The sequence below is a fragment of the Hirundo rustica genome, chromosome 4 (assembly GCF_015227805.2).
Source record: "Hirundo rustica isolate bHirRus1 chromosome 4, bHirRus1.pri.v3, whole genome shotgun sequence".
Lineage (NCBI taxonomy): Eukaryota > Metazoa > Chordata > Aves > Passeriformes > Hirundinidae > Hirundo > Hirundo rustica.
In genome coordinates this window covers 1,433,718-1,451,423 of record NC_053453.1, presented here as the reverse complement: position 1 = coordinate 1,451,423, position 17,706 = coordinate 1,433,718, and the positions used below count along the sequence as shown (strand labels likewise).

General features: G+C 45.5%; 1 protein-coding gene across 1 annotated transcript in view; it reads left to right on the top strand.

The window, feature by feature from the left end:
* EXOC4 (exocyst complex component 4) overlaps positions 1-17,706 on the top strand; it is a 287,194-nt gene that overhangs the window by 152,200 nt on the left and 117,288 nt on the right. The gene's annotated exons all lie outside the window — the stretch shown is intronic.

Below are 17,706 nucleotides of genomic sequence, written 5' to 3'. Positions count from 1 at the left end.
GTTGACTTTGTAAAGTTGTTGCTTGTAAAAAAAACCAAACTCGAGAATATTTGTCAATCTTTTTCAAGCTGAACTGTGATGTCAGGTGGGATTTCCTGTCTGGGTGACCCTGTGTCACTGACCAGTGGGTGAAGTTTATTTGCAACCTGCCACAAATTGTTTCTTGCTGTTCTATATGCTTATTAAAAACTCAGAGGAACTGCAAGGTGAGTTCATTGATAAAACACTGTGGGCTGGGGGCTGCAAATTAATTCCTGATCCAGAGTGAGCTAGTGATTACAAAAATTGTCACAGCTGGAACCTTAAACAGAGCGAGCCTTTAATAAACCTCACTGCATCGTTCACCTCTGATTCTTGAATTTTGCTGCTTTTCTAACACTTTGTCCTGTTGGTTTTGTGGAAATTAAATAATGGAAAAGGCATGAATTCCTCCAAATCTAAATTTCTGGTGTCAAAACAGCAGAGGTTGGAGTAATCTTGAGAACATCCTGAAATGTTTTATGGTGTGCAAGATCTTGCCTTGAAAAAAAGAGTTTATTTCTTGCTACGTGCCCATAATGAAGTGGAGAATTCCATAATTCACATTTCACTTCCACCTCTGTCTCTTTTAAACTGAAGAAATGTGCTAAAAAATGAATTTGCTACAGGATAATTTGTACTTTTCAGCTATTTTATGATGGGAAAAGATGGGCAGCTGAAACTCAGTGTGTTCTTCAAGGTGTGACTTGTGATGATGTGGACTTCAGTTTCTAAACCATTAACGGATTTACAGACATCTTGCACGCCCAGAGGGTGGTGATGCCCTTATTTTTATTGATGAGATCTTTCCCATTGACTGAAATTCTTTCTCTTTGCCTTCCTGCTTTATTTTTCCCCCCCTTTTTTCCCCTCGCATCTGAGGGGAACACTTGGCTTTGCATTCCCAGCCTGCAAGTCAGGCAGGAGGAATCATTTGCCTCATAAAAAATAATTGCATTGAGATGAAGGTATGCCTGAACAGTGTCAACTTTCGTGCCAACCACCTGCAGCATCTTCACTCCCCTGCACCGAGGATTTCATCAATAACTGCAGGAAAAGAAGGAAAATGTGGAATGACCCAGTTTGCCCTTCTCTTCCTGCAGGATGGGAGAGTTTGGGGGTAGGAGAGGGCTCTAAAAATCATTTTAATGGGATTTTATTTGTTTTAATGTTGGGCTCAGGGAATGTGCTGAGAGATTCTGCTCGTGATGACATAGGGATGGATGGGATGCAGAGAATCTGGGATGATCCCAGGGTTTCTTTAGCTGACAACAATTCCCTACAGGGGAATTCTGTTCCTGATGGGATAGCCATGGCCTGTCCCACCAGCAGCTGAAATGCTCACTTTGGTAAATTTGCTGAAATATTAATGCTTGCAGCAATTTCTGGCACGTGGAATTATAGAATCATCACCTCTTGGTTAGGTCCTCGTTGCCCTTTTCCAGATGCTCCTGTTTTAAATGTCCAGCCCTCCTGGAGGTAATTCCGGCAGGGCTGTGAAGTTTCCACCTGTTTTATTTTCCTTTTTGAGGTTCTTTATGACCTGCCCCACTCATCCTTCGTCCCTGTCCCCTCTACATGCTTGAAATGGATCTGGTTTGCATTCAAATGATCAATATTTTTATTTACAAGGGGATTTTTTTCCTCTTGTTTTTATCAAAGTCCCATAAATACGTTGCCAGAGGAGCCTCAGTGCTGCATGGACTCGCTGATTTTATGAGGCAGCTGAGTGCTTGTGAAAGTATTAAACAAACTGGATCACTGAGAAACCAGACCCTGGTGTGCTGATTTAAAGCCTGAGCATCACATAAAGTGATGGCTTTAAAATATAACTCGGTGTTGAGGGGAGAGTTGGAAGCAGAGCATTCACACTCATCCAGTGGGAACTTCTCTCTTCCGTACTCCCGCTATGAGAAGTGTTGGTGCTGATCACATCAGAGGTGCACAGGCACAGGGACAAATTTGCTGCTTATAAAGCCACTCTTTAATCCTTTTTTAGTTACAAACTGAGGGTGAAACTTGGCTCCAGATCCTCATGAAGGACATGGGGTCAGACTTTGGGGTGGAGAGTGCAAATGAACCCGTTCCCAACAACCAAAGTTTAGAGAAACTCTTAATTAAAACCGTGGGCAGCCTAAGGAAAAAACACCTAAAAATGGTTTTCAAAACTTTCCTTGCCTTCGAATTCCTTTAGAGCAGGGAGCCAGAGTTGGGAAGTGAGATTCGTGTTGTTCAGGGTGTGGGTCCCTAATTTCCACAAGGACAGCTGGGACACGCCAAGGCCCAGATTAATTACCAGCACTTAATGACTCCACCACACGCGGAATACACGAAGAGTGTATTTCTGAGAGACAAGTGGGTGTTCTAGAGGAGGTGATTCCTGGGAATAGGTTTTCCTAACTACACCTGGAAACTAATTGCACGTAGAAATTGAGGCAGAACCCACCTCTGATTTTTCCTTAATCACATTTCATGGGAGGTGCCAAAGTATAAAAGTCACCAAAGGAGTCCAGTTGCTCCCTTCATCCTTTGCTGGCAACCAGCACTGGAGTTACTGGGCTGAGGAATAACATCTCCCTTTGGAAAAAGGAATCCCAGGAGTAATCCCAACGCCCTTCGTTCTGGAATATGGAACAGCCTGAGCGATGTCTGTCGTACCATTTGTTTGGTGAGGATTTTTTCAATGTCTTTTTTTTTTTTTTTTTTCAATTTTTTTTTTTTAATGTTTATTTGTTTCAGCTGGCATTTGAAAGGCACTTGGCTCCTCGGGGTAATAATCATTTTACATATGCTTTATAGAGTGTGTTTATTACCAGACAATTGAGGAACAGATGTCTGCAGTCTCGGGGCTGGGCAGGGGGAGGAATGGGAAGGGTGGGAGATGGAGGGGATGGATGGATGGATGGATGGTTGGTGCTGCTGGATGCTGGCTATTGAGGCCGGGAGGGTTTCCATTTATTACCATCAGCCACACTTCATTAGGATCAAGCAGCAATTAAAAAGGGTTGGAGGATGGAGGGGAAAGCCAAGTGCTCATTGATTCAGAAAGAAGAGCCGCTTCCCAGCAGGACGTGACCTTGGGAAGGAGGAGCGGGGAGGAGGAATTCTCCTGGCGCCCTTGGGATCTCCGTGGTGGGGATCTCTGGTGGGGGAATCTCTCCTCTGCCAGGTGGGATGTGCCAGTGGTGTCCCGATCACTGCTTGGATTGCAGAGCCTGGAGAGAGAGAGAGGAACAAAGAATTGGTGCATTGGGGTGGGAACAAACCCATAGGGATGAAGGAAAAGCAGAATTCCTGATTTGCCTCTGCTGATGTTGTTTGGAACGCAAAGACTGAAGTTTAATGCTCTGGGGCGGGGACCAGGGCGCTGCAAAGTTTTCTGCCTCTTGTTTTTTTGGGATTGATGGGAGTGGGGGGCAGAGAGCAGCAGTAGTTTGACCTTTGCATGTAAAATTAGTATTTCTGTTCATTTCTGCAGTCTCCATCATTGAAAGCAGTAGGCTTGATGGAAAATTCGGAATTAACTGTTTCTTCCAGTTATTTTCGTGTAAATAAAAGAGGGATTGCTCTGTTATTAAATTAAAAAAAAATCCTTTAGGGATTAGTCAGGGTGGGTGCTGATGGATTTTTGCTTCCTGTTGATATCAGAATGTTCCTGTCCAGTGTTGGCTCTAAGCTGCTGACAGTCAAGTGTCAGATCCCAGGAATTCCCTGTCCTTGGGAGGGAAGTGCACAAGGTGCAGGACAAGTGCATCCACACAGGTGCACGAGTAGAGCGGGGATGTTTTAGGGGGATAATCCTGTCAAGCTGCTGCTGAACTCATGATTTGTCAAGATAGAGGGTGCTGGATGTAGAATTTAAATCCTATTTCTTTTGAAAATGTTGGGAGGGCGCAGCAAAGTTGTCGTGGGACATCAAAATCCTTTGGTCTTTGAGCGTTGAACTGGTGCTGGTGTTAAAAACTACATCACTAAATTGATCTGAAACTCAGTGTGTAGCTCAGAACCCCTGTGTATCTCACCAATAACCCCTCTTAGTATATCTGTACAGTTATAATAATAATCATCATCTCATTTTAAAATATGCTGTAATATCTTGTGGTTGCACAGCATAAAATGAATAGTTGATAATATAGGGACTGTGGGTTCTGGGAAGCAAAAGGAGTGTGAAAATTGTATTAGTCTGTTGCATTTGAACTATGCTGAATCGCACCAAATAGGTTAAGGAAAAGATGTGGTATTTTAAAGTCTAAGGGTTATTTATTATTAGTGAAGTAGATAGAAAATGTCAAGTCCTCCTGTGGCACAAATACTGCTAAATAATGAGAGCTGATGCCTTTAGCTTTCTGAATCAAACCTGAAATACTTGATTTCAGAGAAATCAATAAGGCTGACTCAGGCTGGGAGAGGGAACTTAGAATGTTGACTACCTAAAGTTTGTGTTTGAGTCTGAGTAATGTGCAGAACATCAGGGTAAATTTAAAAAAAAAAATAAAAAATACCTGAGGTGCTGTTAAGTGCACAGAAAACATGATTTGGAAACTTTTAAAGGTAGTGGGTCCTTGAAGAGAGCCCTGCAGATTTCATCAGGTCTTACATTTCGACAGATTCCCTTCAAAGTGTGGGAAAATATCACTTAATTAATGGAATTCTTGCTTCTGCAAAGTAGGGAAAGCTCTTCCTGCTCTCTGGAGCAGGGAGATGGGGCCTCCCTGTGGTGAGACAGACGAGGCTGAGATCAGGAGATCACGAATTCCCAGGATCACTGAGGTTGGAAAAGCCCTCCAAGGTCATCCAGTCCAAGCTGTGCCCAATGCCCACCGTGTCCCCAGCCCGGAGCTCTGAGTGCCACATCCAGGAATTCCTTGGACACCTCCAGGGATGGGCACTCCAAACCTCCTTGGGCAGCTCTTTCCAATGTTTACAACCCTTATGGAGAAGGAATTTTCCCAAATATCCAAACCAAACCTCTCCTGGCCCGGGCTGAGGCCTTTCCCTCTGCTCCTGTCCCTGTTCCCTGGGAGCAGAGCCTGACCCCCCCGGCTGTCCCCTCCTGTCAGGGACTTGTGCAGAGCCACCAGCTCCTCCCTGATCCCCCTTTTCTCCAGGCTCAGCCCCTTTCCCAGCTCCCTCAGCCTCTCCTGATGCTCCAGCCCCTTCCCAGCTCCGTTCCCTTCCCTGGACACGCTCCAGCCCCTCCAGGTCTCTCCTGTCACGAGGGACCCAGCGCTGGACACTCAAGAGTGACCCCAAACTGGACCCTGCCCTCGAGGGGCCTCAGCAGTGCCAGCACCAAGAGATCTCAAATCCTTATTACAAAAACACGAAATTAAACACTGGAAACAAGGAAGGGGCCTTAAAGAGAATTTTGTTCCAGCTCCCCAATATGAGCAGGGCGCCTTCCACTTGGAGAGCCTTCCCTGTCTATTGTGGATACGAGTAAATACTCAGATTTCACTTCGCAAGATGGAAGCTGAAGAGGAAAGAATTTATTGTTTACAAAGACCTCATTTTTGTAGGTTTTGGAGAATGACCAGGGATTGGAGAATAAGGCTACCACCTCTCCATCCCACTGTCCAGACCAAAAGTCCATCAGTGGACTCTCATCAGAAAAAGAATGTGGAAAAACAAGATGTTTACATCAGAAAGCTGTGAGAAAACTCAGAGCTATAAACATCTCAGAAAAGCTCACATAATACAGCAACACTTCCCCAGCTTTATTTTGGAAGTGCCACTCTTGAGGCAACTTTTCATCCTCTCTTCCTTCCCTTGGCCTGAGTGGGAACCTTAAGGGAGCTATCTGGCACCTACCTGGTGAATGTTTTTCCCTCCCTATCCCCCGGTTTAATGAGTGTTGAGGAGGCTTTTAGCTGCCGAGTCCCTCGCTGTTGACTTTCTGTCTGTCAGCGGCGGGGATGGATGTTGGCGGAGGGCGAATCCCGACCCTTTTCCTCCCTGCCAAGCCCTCACAAAGTCGGCGTTGCTGAAGGATAAGGACACGTCTCAGCAGAGCTCGTTGTTGTGACACTGTTAGGAAAAGGTTTCCTCCTGACTGGGGCCGTCACAGGGACGGGGGACTCACACAGCAAAGGGATGGGCAACAGCTTCACATTTTGTGCCTTTTTTTATTTTTTTCTTTCCCCCCGCCCCCCGATGCTTTATGAGAACTGACAGTCTTGCAGTGTGTGTCTGATTAAAGATGACAGTTTATAAAAACCTTAAGGTGAGGCTGTTCATTTTCCATGACGGAAAATAAAGCAATCCCCACTCCGCCTCCCCCCACACTGCCACCTCCCACACAAACAAAAACTCTCACATGCACCCCCCCCCCCAAAAAAAAAATTAAAAAAAAAATCCCTCTTAATATGTGAGGCATTGATTTTATATTGTCTGTCGGAGAATGTGCTTCAGCAGATCAGTCAAGTTTGGAGTTTTCAAACATGCTTCATCCAAAGGGAAAATCAACAGCCTGTCAGAAATTTCGCATGTCTCCAGGCTCCTCCTTCCCTTTGGATGAAATACAAGCTGAAGGAACAGAGAAATTTTGACATTTGCAAGAGCTGGGGCTGAATAGCTGAAAACGGTGTTAATGTAATTCCGTGGTAATGAGGCTCTTTGAACCAGGCTTGTGTTCATTGAGCCAACAAAGCAGGATCAGCTCATTCCTTAGTGGAATCACAGAATGGTTTGGGTTGGAAGGGACATTAAAGACAACCCCGATCCACCCCCTGCCTTGTGACACCTTCCACCATCCCAGGTTGCTCCAAACCCCGGTGTCCAGCCTGGCCTTGGACACTTCCCAGGATCCAGAGGCAGCCGCAGCTTCTCTGGGAAACCTTAAATTTCCTTCCAGCATTTCACTCGTGTTCTCGTGGAGGAGGATCGAGCTTCCCCCACGTTGCTGAGCGCCGTTATTCTGATTTTGTCACGGGGGTTGATGATGTCGTGAGGATTTTCAGTGATCTGTTTATTCCTTGGGAACTGAAAAGTTGCATCAGGTGGGGTCCAAAATGATGGCTTCACGCAATTGCCTGAGCAGCTCCGGGCTGACCACGTGGCATGGGGAGTTCTGAGCAGAGCTGGAAGGACAGAACAAATCCATCGATTCAATTGAACCATCTCGGGCACAAAATTCCTGAAAAAAACCCCTGAGTTCCACACTGAGATCCACATTTAAGAATCACTAAGGTTGCAAAAGCCCTCTAAGATCATCAAGTCCAACCCTTAATCAGCACTGCCAAGGCCACCACGTGTCCCCAGGTGCCACGAGAATTATCAAACACTATACATCTCAATCACAGGGTGAGATTCTGCCATGCAGGAGCTGATGCTGTTCAAGAAACTCCTTCGCTATCGAGGAATGAACTTCCAGTAGTAGCTGAAACTTGCTTTAATAGCCCCAACTTTCACTTCAAATGTAAGAAATAATACTCTGACATTGCTAAAAAAAAACTGTAGAGCAACAGAAGAGCTCCCATGGCAGAACCAGAAAAGCATCTTTGATGTTTGTGCTGGAAGGAAAGGGAAAAAGAAACTTGATAAATTCTAAATTTGTAATCTGTCTGTGGAAGCTGTTCAGAAAATACTTCAATGAGGGTTTTCCCTGAATGGGGGAAATCCAAGGATGAAAACACATTGTGGATTTAAGTCCCATTTATGTTACTATTACCTTAAAGATCTTTATGCGATGCCTGTGGTTGCTTTCATCAAGCTTTTTGAATTTTTGATTGAAGGCAGGAGAGCTGGTGCTTGATGAGAACAGAAAAAGGTGATTCCTGTATTTAGGATTTGCTGTTAAAAGCACAGATCTAAAGCCTGGAATGACGGTGCCTTTTGGACCCCACATCCCCCATGGAGCCATCAGAGCGATGAAAGATTAATGATCTAATTTTTTGTATTTTACACCAATGTGGTGGTGTTTAGCTCAAGGGTTTTCTGGGAAAAGCCTTTGGTAATGAGCTGGAATTCCCTTGGAGCGGGCACCTGGTGTGAGAGCTCTCAGCTTTGTGTTTTACCTGGATTGTTCTTGTAGGGTTTTGTTTTTTCCTTTAAAACCTTTTGTGCAGTTTAAAATGTCGTGATTTGGGGAAAACAGAACTGTTCCCTCAGGGCGTGGAGGTGAATTCCTGTTTCCTCCAAGGGTGCTAAAAGAGAAAGGAGGGAGATTATCAAAGTGCTTCATTTTCATTCATGATAATCTGAGCTGTTCATTTCAACTATTCCTCTCTTTTCAGTTTCCTGACCTGAGATCAGGAGAGATGAACTTATAATAATATAAAAATTATGAGTTTCAAGTTCCTTCAATTTGAGAAAATAATGGGTTTGAAGTTCTTTCACCACTAAGCTGCATCATCCCATTCTGCCAAATTCCTGGATATTACAGTGCAGGACCCTCATTTATTGCTGTTTTATTTGGATTATTCAGTTCAGACACATCAGATGTGGCTCCACAAACACTTGCAGGGTTTTCATGGGCACATGGCAAAAAGGAAAGTCCTGGCAGAACCTTGGGAAAAGCCTTTTAGGGATATGAACCCATGGAAAAACAGGGTTTTTTAAGCACCAGGTTGTGACACAAAATAACTTTTTGGTGTGATGTTCCTGAGGGATTTAACTTTCAGTTCTGTTGACTTTTAGAGATCCACAGAATAGGCATAAGTACATTTTGCAGGCCAGAAGTTGGCCTTTAGTTTGGTTATTTTGGGTCCGGAGAATCTTGAATTTCGGATAGCTCAGCAGGAACTGCACTTTGTGGAATGTCACTGAAAAGCGCTTCCGTAGTTCCTTTCCTCTGGAAACTTCCGAACTTTTCAGAGACAAAATTCAGTTCGCACCCAAATGTGAAATTGTTCTGTCCGTGGAAATCCTGGTGCTGGAACTGCCAGGGAACAAGTTGTGGATGAAGTGTGGAGTTGAACGGTCATGAATTCTGTACGGATTTAGAATAAATGGGAAAAACTGGAAGCCTTAAATTCCCACTGTTGCGAATCAAGCTCCGTATTTCCGATTTTATTGCAGTTTTGTCTCTTCAAGTTGTATTTTTACACGTGGATTTGCTCTGAGGGTGCGACAGCTCCGTGACAGCTCCAAGAGTCCTTCTGGAGCCTGAGAGGGACAATTCTGCTCCTGCTCCTACTGGGGTGGTTTAATCATATTTACTGGGGTGACAAAGAGGCCTGGAGCCCCTCTGCTCTGGAGCCGGGCTGGGAGAGCTGGGAATGTTCACATGGAAAAGAGAAAGCTCCAAAGAGAGCTCAGAGCCCCTTCCAGGGCCTAAAGGGGCTCCAGGAGAGCTGGAGAGGGATTTGGGACATGGCCTGGAGGGTCAGCATCTCTTTTTCCCAAGCTTTATTATGATTTATGAACCAATCCTTGCATTGATGCTTCAAAACGACGGATGCTTCAAAATGGTGGTGCCTGGGACGCCAAATGGTGTCAGAATGCTTTGGAACACAAACCCACATCGCTTATTTAGGGTTTATTTTGGCAGTTCTATTGTGGGATAAAAAGGCTGGAGAGAAGGATGTGTGCCAGCAGGTTCTTTGTGGCTTTGATAATTTTTGGTGACTTTTAGCAAAGTCATTGTCTCTGGAGTAACAGTGAGACAGCATTTTCAAAGTGAAAAAACAGAAATAAATTAAACTTTATGCACCTTATATATATGAAAAGTAAAAGCTTTATGCACCTTATATAGAAGGTGAAATAATGCTGCTAAATAAGTGCATTTTAAAAATTTTATTATTTCATAAGATTTATATTTTACCTTATTTTATAAAAAATTTAATAACAATTAAAGTTTTATACACCTTATATAGAAGGTGAAATAATGCTGCTAAATAAGTGCATTTAAAATTTTTATTATTTTATAAAATTTATATTTAACCTTATTTTATTTAAAAATTAATAACAATTAAAGCTTTATACACCTTATATAGAAGGTGAAATAATACTGCTAAATAAATGCAGGTCCCTCAAAAGTTCCCTGGTGTTGGGATCCCTGAGTTTGATATTTTTTACCTGAGGCAGAGAACTCATACAGAGGATGCAAGACAGAATTGTTCCTTGTACAGAGGAAAAACTTGGAGACCTTCTAGAAATAACGGTAATTACAACGAGAAGGGGAAAATGTTGACAAGTGTCATCTCCTAGCCACTCTCCCAGAGGAAATCCTGCTGGATTTTGGCAGCGGATGAGTGACAGCCTGGTCTGGTGGATGGCCAGAAACTCAAAACTGCTGCACAGAGTAGGAAAATTTATATACTCTGAAGCTTTATAACCTTACAGGGAGGAAATCAAACCATCCCCTCGTGCTGCGTCTTTGCAAAAGGTGGAGGCGAGTCTGGAAGTCTGGGATAATTCCTCGCTTTATTCCTTGGGGTTGTGCAGTTTGTCACCGCACACTGTCACTGAGACAATCACTCCTCTCGATGTCATGAGGGACGTGAGGGAAAATGGGTCTTGTGGTGCACCCTGACAACCAGACTGGACCTGCAGCACAGGCATCAATCTGAACCGGAAAAAAAATTGTTGGTAAAAATGAGTAAAAGTTGATTAATTGCAGGGAATCCCTCGGTTGCTGGTTGCTGTCTTATCTTAACCTTGGGATTTTGATGTCTCGCCTTTGCCTGGCTCCTAAAGCGTTGTTCCGTCTCCTTCCCAGGAAGTTATTCCAAGGTCTTCATGGCACTGAGTGTTTGGAATGAAATAGAAGTACAGAATTATAGAATCATGGAATGGTTTGGGTTGGAGGGACGTTAAAGTTCATCACGGGCAGGGGCGCCTTCCACTGTCCCAGGCTGCTCCAAGCCCTGATGTCCAACCTGGCCTTGGACACTTCCAGGGATGGAACCGCCACAACCTCTCCATGTTTTCTGCTTCCAGGTCAGTCTTTCTTCTGCGCAGGGGGTGCCAAACTTTTTACTTTGATGACAGAAAAGTTCATCCAAGTTCCCCTCAGCTGCCTTGTCCCCACCGATGACCGCGTCACCCGTGGGGGTTCTTCATTCCACCGCACAAATCCCACTTTTCCCATCCACCGTCTGCATCCCTTGGGAGCCTCCTAGGGAAAATTTCTGCCTCCTCTTCCCTGTTAAAATAAAACAAATAGAAGTTGTCAAGGATGGAGAGCTATTGTTGCAGTGAGCAGAATGTGCTTATTATCAGTTATGGACACGCCCAGGTCAAGAGTGAAGTGGATTTTTCTGTTTAGTTTGCTGAAAGGCTGGGATGGGTTTAATTGCTGGTTGTCATTTGTAATGGAGTAGATGCAGTATTAGAATTATTCAGATAATTTGTCGTAATTACCCACCATCAGGAGCTTTACAATGCTCAAAATACAATCTTTGAAGTAATGGAACTGAGTCCTTTGAATGGAAGGCAGCGGCTCTTGAGAGCACAATATCATTTATAGCTGTCAATCAGCCCCGTGAGGTAAACAAAACAAAGGTGCTGGGCTTTTCCATAAATTCTTCCAGTGGCCTAAGCCTCCACAAAAATCTTGGCAGAACAAGCAACATGCCTGGAGTGCTGATAAAGCAAAGCTTTTGCAGAGTTCCTGAAAGCACGCAGGGTTTGAAAAGCATTGTGTGCCTCAGATAAAGCGTTATCCAGAGAAACCTCCTCGTGTCAGTCCCCCAGGGATCATTACTCCTTCTGGCTCTGCTGGAGCAGGAGAGAAAAATCTCTCTGAATTCTGCGTGAGAAACGGGGGAGAGGTGGGAAATGGGGCACAGCATTCTGGGGAGGCAGAGGTTCCGATTTGCATTGCCCTCCTCTCCACACCCAAACGAATCAGCAGATGCAGACGGAGCAGGGCAGGATGAACTCCCAGATTTGTATTCTCCTGGCTCGGGGCCTGAGCCTCGTCTGGCAAAGACAGAGGGAGGGAGTGAAAAAAACGCCAGAGCCTCGTGAACAGAAGCGTGGGCCCCCGGTGACCTTTACCTACTGTGATAATTCTGATGTAGAACAACCGAATTCCTGGAGATGTTTAATCAGCAAAGTTGAATTTTGATGAAAGCACATGTCACAGTGCCATTACTGCTGCAGGAATTAATTCAGATTCATAGCAATGTTCTGGCTTTGTGAGGATTAACACCGGTGAGCTGTCACCCTTTCCAAATTCCTTCCAGCCCTGGTGGCACAAAGTTTCATTTGGGATGGAAAAAATGTCAGCTGGCACCCAAAATCCACTGGGAGCTGGGCTGATCCCACAGCAGGGGAGGGGGATGCTGCCCCTGTGTCCCCTCAGGTGAGACCCCACCTGCAGAGCTGCCCCAGCCCTGGGGACAACAGCAGCAGGACCTGGAGCTGCTGGAGAGACTCCAGAGGAATCCATGGAGCTGCTCCAGGGCTGGAGCCCCTCAGTTCCCAGAGATCCACACTGGGAGACCTGGGGGTGCTCGCCTGGAGAGGAGAAGGAGCCAGGGAGAGCTTCCAGAACATTCCAGGGCCTAAAGGGGCTCCGGGAGAGCTGCAGAGGGGCTGGGGACAAGGCCTGGAGGGACAGGACACAGGGAATGGCTCCCAGTGCCAGAGGGCAGGGCTGGATGGGATCTTGGGAAGGAATTCCTGCCTAGGCTGGAATTCCCAGAGCAGCTGTGGCAGCCCCTGGATCCCTGGAATGTCCAAGGCCAGGTTGGACATTGGGGCTTGGAGCCTGCTCCAGTGGCGGGTGTCCCTGCCCATGACCTGGAAAAGTCCCTTCCTCCCCAAACCATTCAATAATTCCACGATAAATACACCAGCATTGGGACATCCAACTCCACACCCACTCAGACATGGAATTTATTTGGCTGGAAGCATCCAACAAAGCATCAAATGAAAGCTGAATAAAGATATCATGTGTAAATTCTGAACTTGTAGCCTAGATTTTGGATGAGGAGGTGTAAATTGATTATCTTTTCATTTGTCTCCAGGGAAGCACATGTCCATGTGTAGTCTTGTGACAGGAATGAGATCACTGCAGATTCCCTAAAATCATGAATGTCCTTTAACCCAGGCATTCAAAAAACATTTGTTCCTCTAATTTAATTTATTTAGCAAAAAAGCAGAGATGAAAAGCCCAGTGCCGTGACAACAGTGACATTTTTCTTCTTTCAAACAGAAGTTGAAAATAAAATCTTTCTTAGAATCCTTTCCAATTCCCAAAGCTCAGGTAGATCCTGCTGGAGACTTGTCTTTCCTTCAGGTGTCCTGTTGAATTTCAAAGGCAATCTGAAATATGTTGTTTTCCTCTCCTTTCCATCCAAACCCAGCCGGGATAACTGGGAGTGACAGTTTATTTTTATGGAGTTTAATGGGCATAAATCTCTCTCTGGCTGGAATCAGCCTCGGGAGTGACGAGCCGAGCTCGGGAGATGATCCATGTCCATGTGTCCCTGTCCCTCACGGGCACTTCCCAAGAGTTCCCCGGGTTTGCTGGCAACTCCCAGCAGCTCCACACGGAAAAAAAAAAAGAGTCAAATTGTCAAAAGTCATCAGTGGCTGTCACTTCACGGACCTTCACACTGGAGTTTCCCCTTTGGAATTTCGCCAGAGTGATTTCAGTTTTCCTCCACTTGAAATAAGTAGGGCAATGTTGGACAAAACTGCTGGAATTTAACCCATTCACGTTTATTTCGGTTATGGCTGCGAAACAGTGGTGAATTGAGGAGTTTGAGGCTCAGTTCTGTGCTCTGCCAGGAGCTTTTCTCCTTCTAATTATTCTTTTTGGACTCAATTTCCCCAACTCCTCTGCTCCAGGTCCGCGTTGAAGCTGTGCCACAATAAATCCCTGATCCCATCTCCAGAACATCCCTGCTCCAAAGAGGTCTGGGAGGGAGATTGTTTCAATAAATCCCTTTTCTGTCCCTCTGACTATGAGAAGTGCATTTTGGGAGCCTAATTTACACTTTTTCCCCCCCACACACATTCTCAAAGTGCTGCTGCTGCCCAAGACTGCTGAGCCTGTGCTTCGTGGGAAGTTATTTTCACAGATTCCTCTTCTGAGCGGAGTCATCCCGAAATAGAAAGGTTTTGCTTTCGTCTATATGCTTTGAATTCCCAAATTTTAAAGCATATATTAGTAATGCTTTGGTTTCCTAATTAAACACCTAATTATATTTAGCAGTTTTAGGGGGTTTTTTTGCCGCTTTATGGTGGCTTTTGCTGCTCCGATCTTTGCTGTTTGTGACATTTCCAACATATGTTTGAATTCTTCCATCCTCCTGTGCCTTGTCATTTCGTTGCTCTTTTTATTTTTTTTTAACACTGATATGTAACTTCTGCAAAATAATTGCACAATAACAACTCCAGTGTTAATTTTTTTTTTTTTTTTTTTTCTATTTGGAAAGCCACAGGAGCTGTAGGTATTCCCTGAAAGAGATGGAATAGGAACCGTGGTGCTGCAGGTGGGCTGAGAACAAGGATCCAGCTGGTGCTGGGAGTAGCAGAGTAGTTGGGGAGGTGCAAAATAAGAGTTTTATGTGTATTTTTACAGTGATCTGTGTAAAGTCCCCTCTCGGGGGCAAAACATATTGAGGGGAGAGAAAGAAAAGCAAAACAAGAGCATAGAAGTCACCTTAAACCTGGCCTGGAGGTGCTTTTTTTTTTTTTTAACAGCAAATCTTTTGACACTTTTGATATCCATGTCACAACGAAGTCAGGGGGGAAAATTCCCACCTCGTGTGACCAGTGACCCCAGAGAGGGCAGCTGTGTCGCAGGCCATTAATGTCCATCCTCCCAAAGCTCAGCCTGGCTTTTCCTCGGTTCCTGGGGAGCCCAGAGGTGCCCAAGGGGGATGGAAGGAGGGAGGTTCCAGGCTCCAGGGCTGTCTGTTCTGCTGCAGCATCTGCAAAACGCTGCTGTCCCAGCAGGGATTCGTGCCCAGTGCCTGGCAAGGGATGGATGAGTCCGGTGTCACCTTGGGTTTAGCAGGGAATTTGGTTTATGGAGGGAGACGAAGCCTGGGTGCCTCAGGGCGGGTGGGATTGGGGTTGGCTCGTGCCGGGATGGAGATGTGGGGATGGCGTCCTCAGGCCTTTTGCAAGCAGCAAAGCTTCCCCGTGGTGCCAGCAGGGATGGGCAGCTGGAGAAACCCCAGCTGGAAAAAAAAAAATCACTGGCTGTGCTCCCTGCTTTGGGGGGGTTTTTTCCGCTTTGTTCAGATGTTTGTAGAACAAAAAGCACAGCAAAATGGTGCCCCCCGCTTTTCACACATCCTTTTATTTTGGTTTTGTTTCTGTGCAAAATTCTCTCGCTGGCACTGAGGACGCTGTGGAGGTTTTGGGGCACAACCTGAGGATTATCAGGTTTTGTTCATTCTGGTAGAAATCACTGCAGTGACGCGGTACTGGTGCAGTCCGGCCCGGTTTTTATGGAATCCAGAGCAGGATGAAGTAAAAAAGGTGGATATTCGTGGGTTATTGGGAGGTGCTGAGCTGCGTTAGTGTGAGAGGAAAATCAGCTTTTTCCTGCAGTCACAGAATCCCAGAACGGCTGGGTTGGAAAGGGATTTAAAGCTCATCCAGTTCCATCCCCTGCCAGGGGCAGGGACACCTCCCACTGTCCCAGGGAGCTCCAGCCTGGCCTTGGACATTCCAGGGATCCAGAGGCAGCCACAGCTGCTCTGGGAATTCCAACCCAGGCAGGAATTCCTTCCCAAGATCCCATCCAGCGCTGCCCTCTGGCACTGGGAGCCATTCCCTGTGTCCTGTCCCTCCAGGCCTTGTCCCCAGTCCCTCTGCAGCTCTCCTGGAGCCCTTTTAGGCCCTGGAATGTGCTGGAAGCTCTCCCTGGATCCTTCCCTTCTCCAGGTGAGCACCCCCAGCTCTCCCAGTGTGGATCCCTGTGAACTGAGGGGCTCCAGCCCTGGAGCAGCTCCATGGATTCCTCTGGAATCTCTCCAGCAGCTCCAGGTCCTGGTGATGTTGGGTGGTCCTGGGTCAGTCCGAGCCTTCCAAGGGCTCCTCGAGCTCCTCCTCATCCGATGCTCAAGGACAGAGCTCAGCTGATAATGAAATGTGCACATTTCCCCTCAGGATATTTATAACCACAGTGAGAAATTTCCTCTTGCTTTGCATGTCAAATAGGTGGGAATATGAATTCCCCCAGACAAACTCCATGCAGGGGTGAGGACAGTGTGAACAGACTTTTTTCACCTTCTGAGTCGCATCTGAAAGGGAGAGCGAGATCCAGTTCCCCACTTCTTGGAATGAATGTCAGAAAGGACGTGGCCTCATTATCCTGCTTCCCCTTTTCCATCCTCATGAACTCCAGCAGCTTTGTGGGTGTTGTTCAAAGCCGCTGGTTTTTGCCATTGATCCTAGAATTTCCGTAATTCCAGCGTTCACCAAGGAAGGGATGAAGTACACATGTGTATTATAATTATGTGATGACATGCAAATGATGTCTTCTAGGTGGAGAACCCAGGATTCTGGTACTGATAAAAAGGTTAAAAACACCCTTCTGTTTAAACTCAGCCTATGGCAGTCTAAGGATAATAATTTTCCTTGCTTTAAGTCCCATGACTTTTGGTTTTGCTGAGTTTGCAGCTTTTCCTTAGACCTCTCCAGTCAAATATCCAAAGCGACCCCATTTCCTTGAATTATTGGGTTCATTTCTTATTAGAATAATTATTACCATTATTTTAATGCTTCATCTTTTAAGTCACATTTTTCAGTGAGGGTGGATGACTTCCATTTCTCATGGCTGCATTTCACAACATTTAATTAAAACAGGGAAAATTCTGGGAAGAAGGTGCTGAAGAGCCCTGTGGGGTTGAGACATCAGTGGCTCTTCTCTTATCCTAAATTTGGATGAATCAAATCCTTGTTTTGCCTCTTCCTCTTGGGTCGAATCCTCCACTGAGAAGCTCCTAAAAGGAGATGGGGTGGGTGGAAGCAAAAGATTTCAGGTTTGAGATCAAGGCTGGTTGGACGTTTGAGGAAATAACTTTGAGTTGTGCCAGAGGAGGTTTAGATTGGATATTAGGAGAAATTTCTCCATGGAGAGAGTTGTCAAGTGCTGGAATTGAGTGCCCAAGGGAAGAGGTGGAGTCCCATCCATGGGAATGTTCAAAAAACATGGGATTGAGGTCATGGTTGAGTGGTGAACATGATGCTGGTGCTGGGGTGATGGTTGGACTCAAAGTTCTTATGGATTCCATGTTTCTATAATTTCCATCAAAAAGATGAACCTGTTGTCAAAGCCAGCTGGAGTGGCAGCACCAACTGCCCCCTCCCCTAATGACATTTAAACCTGCTTTTAAAAGTAGGGATTCTTCTTTCTCTGCCACGGCCCATTGTGGATAAATCCCGGAACTTTCACCCCACTTTCATCTTGCCTTTTTTTTTATTTTTTTTTTTTTTTTTTTCTAAGGACTCTTCCTCTCCTCTGACCATTTTGGTACAAATCGGCATCACAATTGTAGGGAAAACTCATTTTTCTGAACTTTCTGTTACTCTGCTGCCACCTCCCAGAGACTAGAGCAGAAGGGAAGGGGATCAAACCTTACCCCAGCCACAAATTCACTTGGGGAAGGGTTCAGATCCTCCTCTCTTTAATGTCACTGCTGTCCCACAGTGACCTGATGCTGAGATGGATTTGCTTCCCCTCGACTCGTGCCACAGCAAATACTGACCTGACCTTTACAAACAACACGTTAACATTTATAAATTCTATTTTCCTGTGGCTTGTGGAGATAGTTC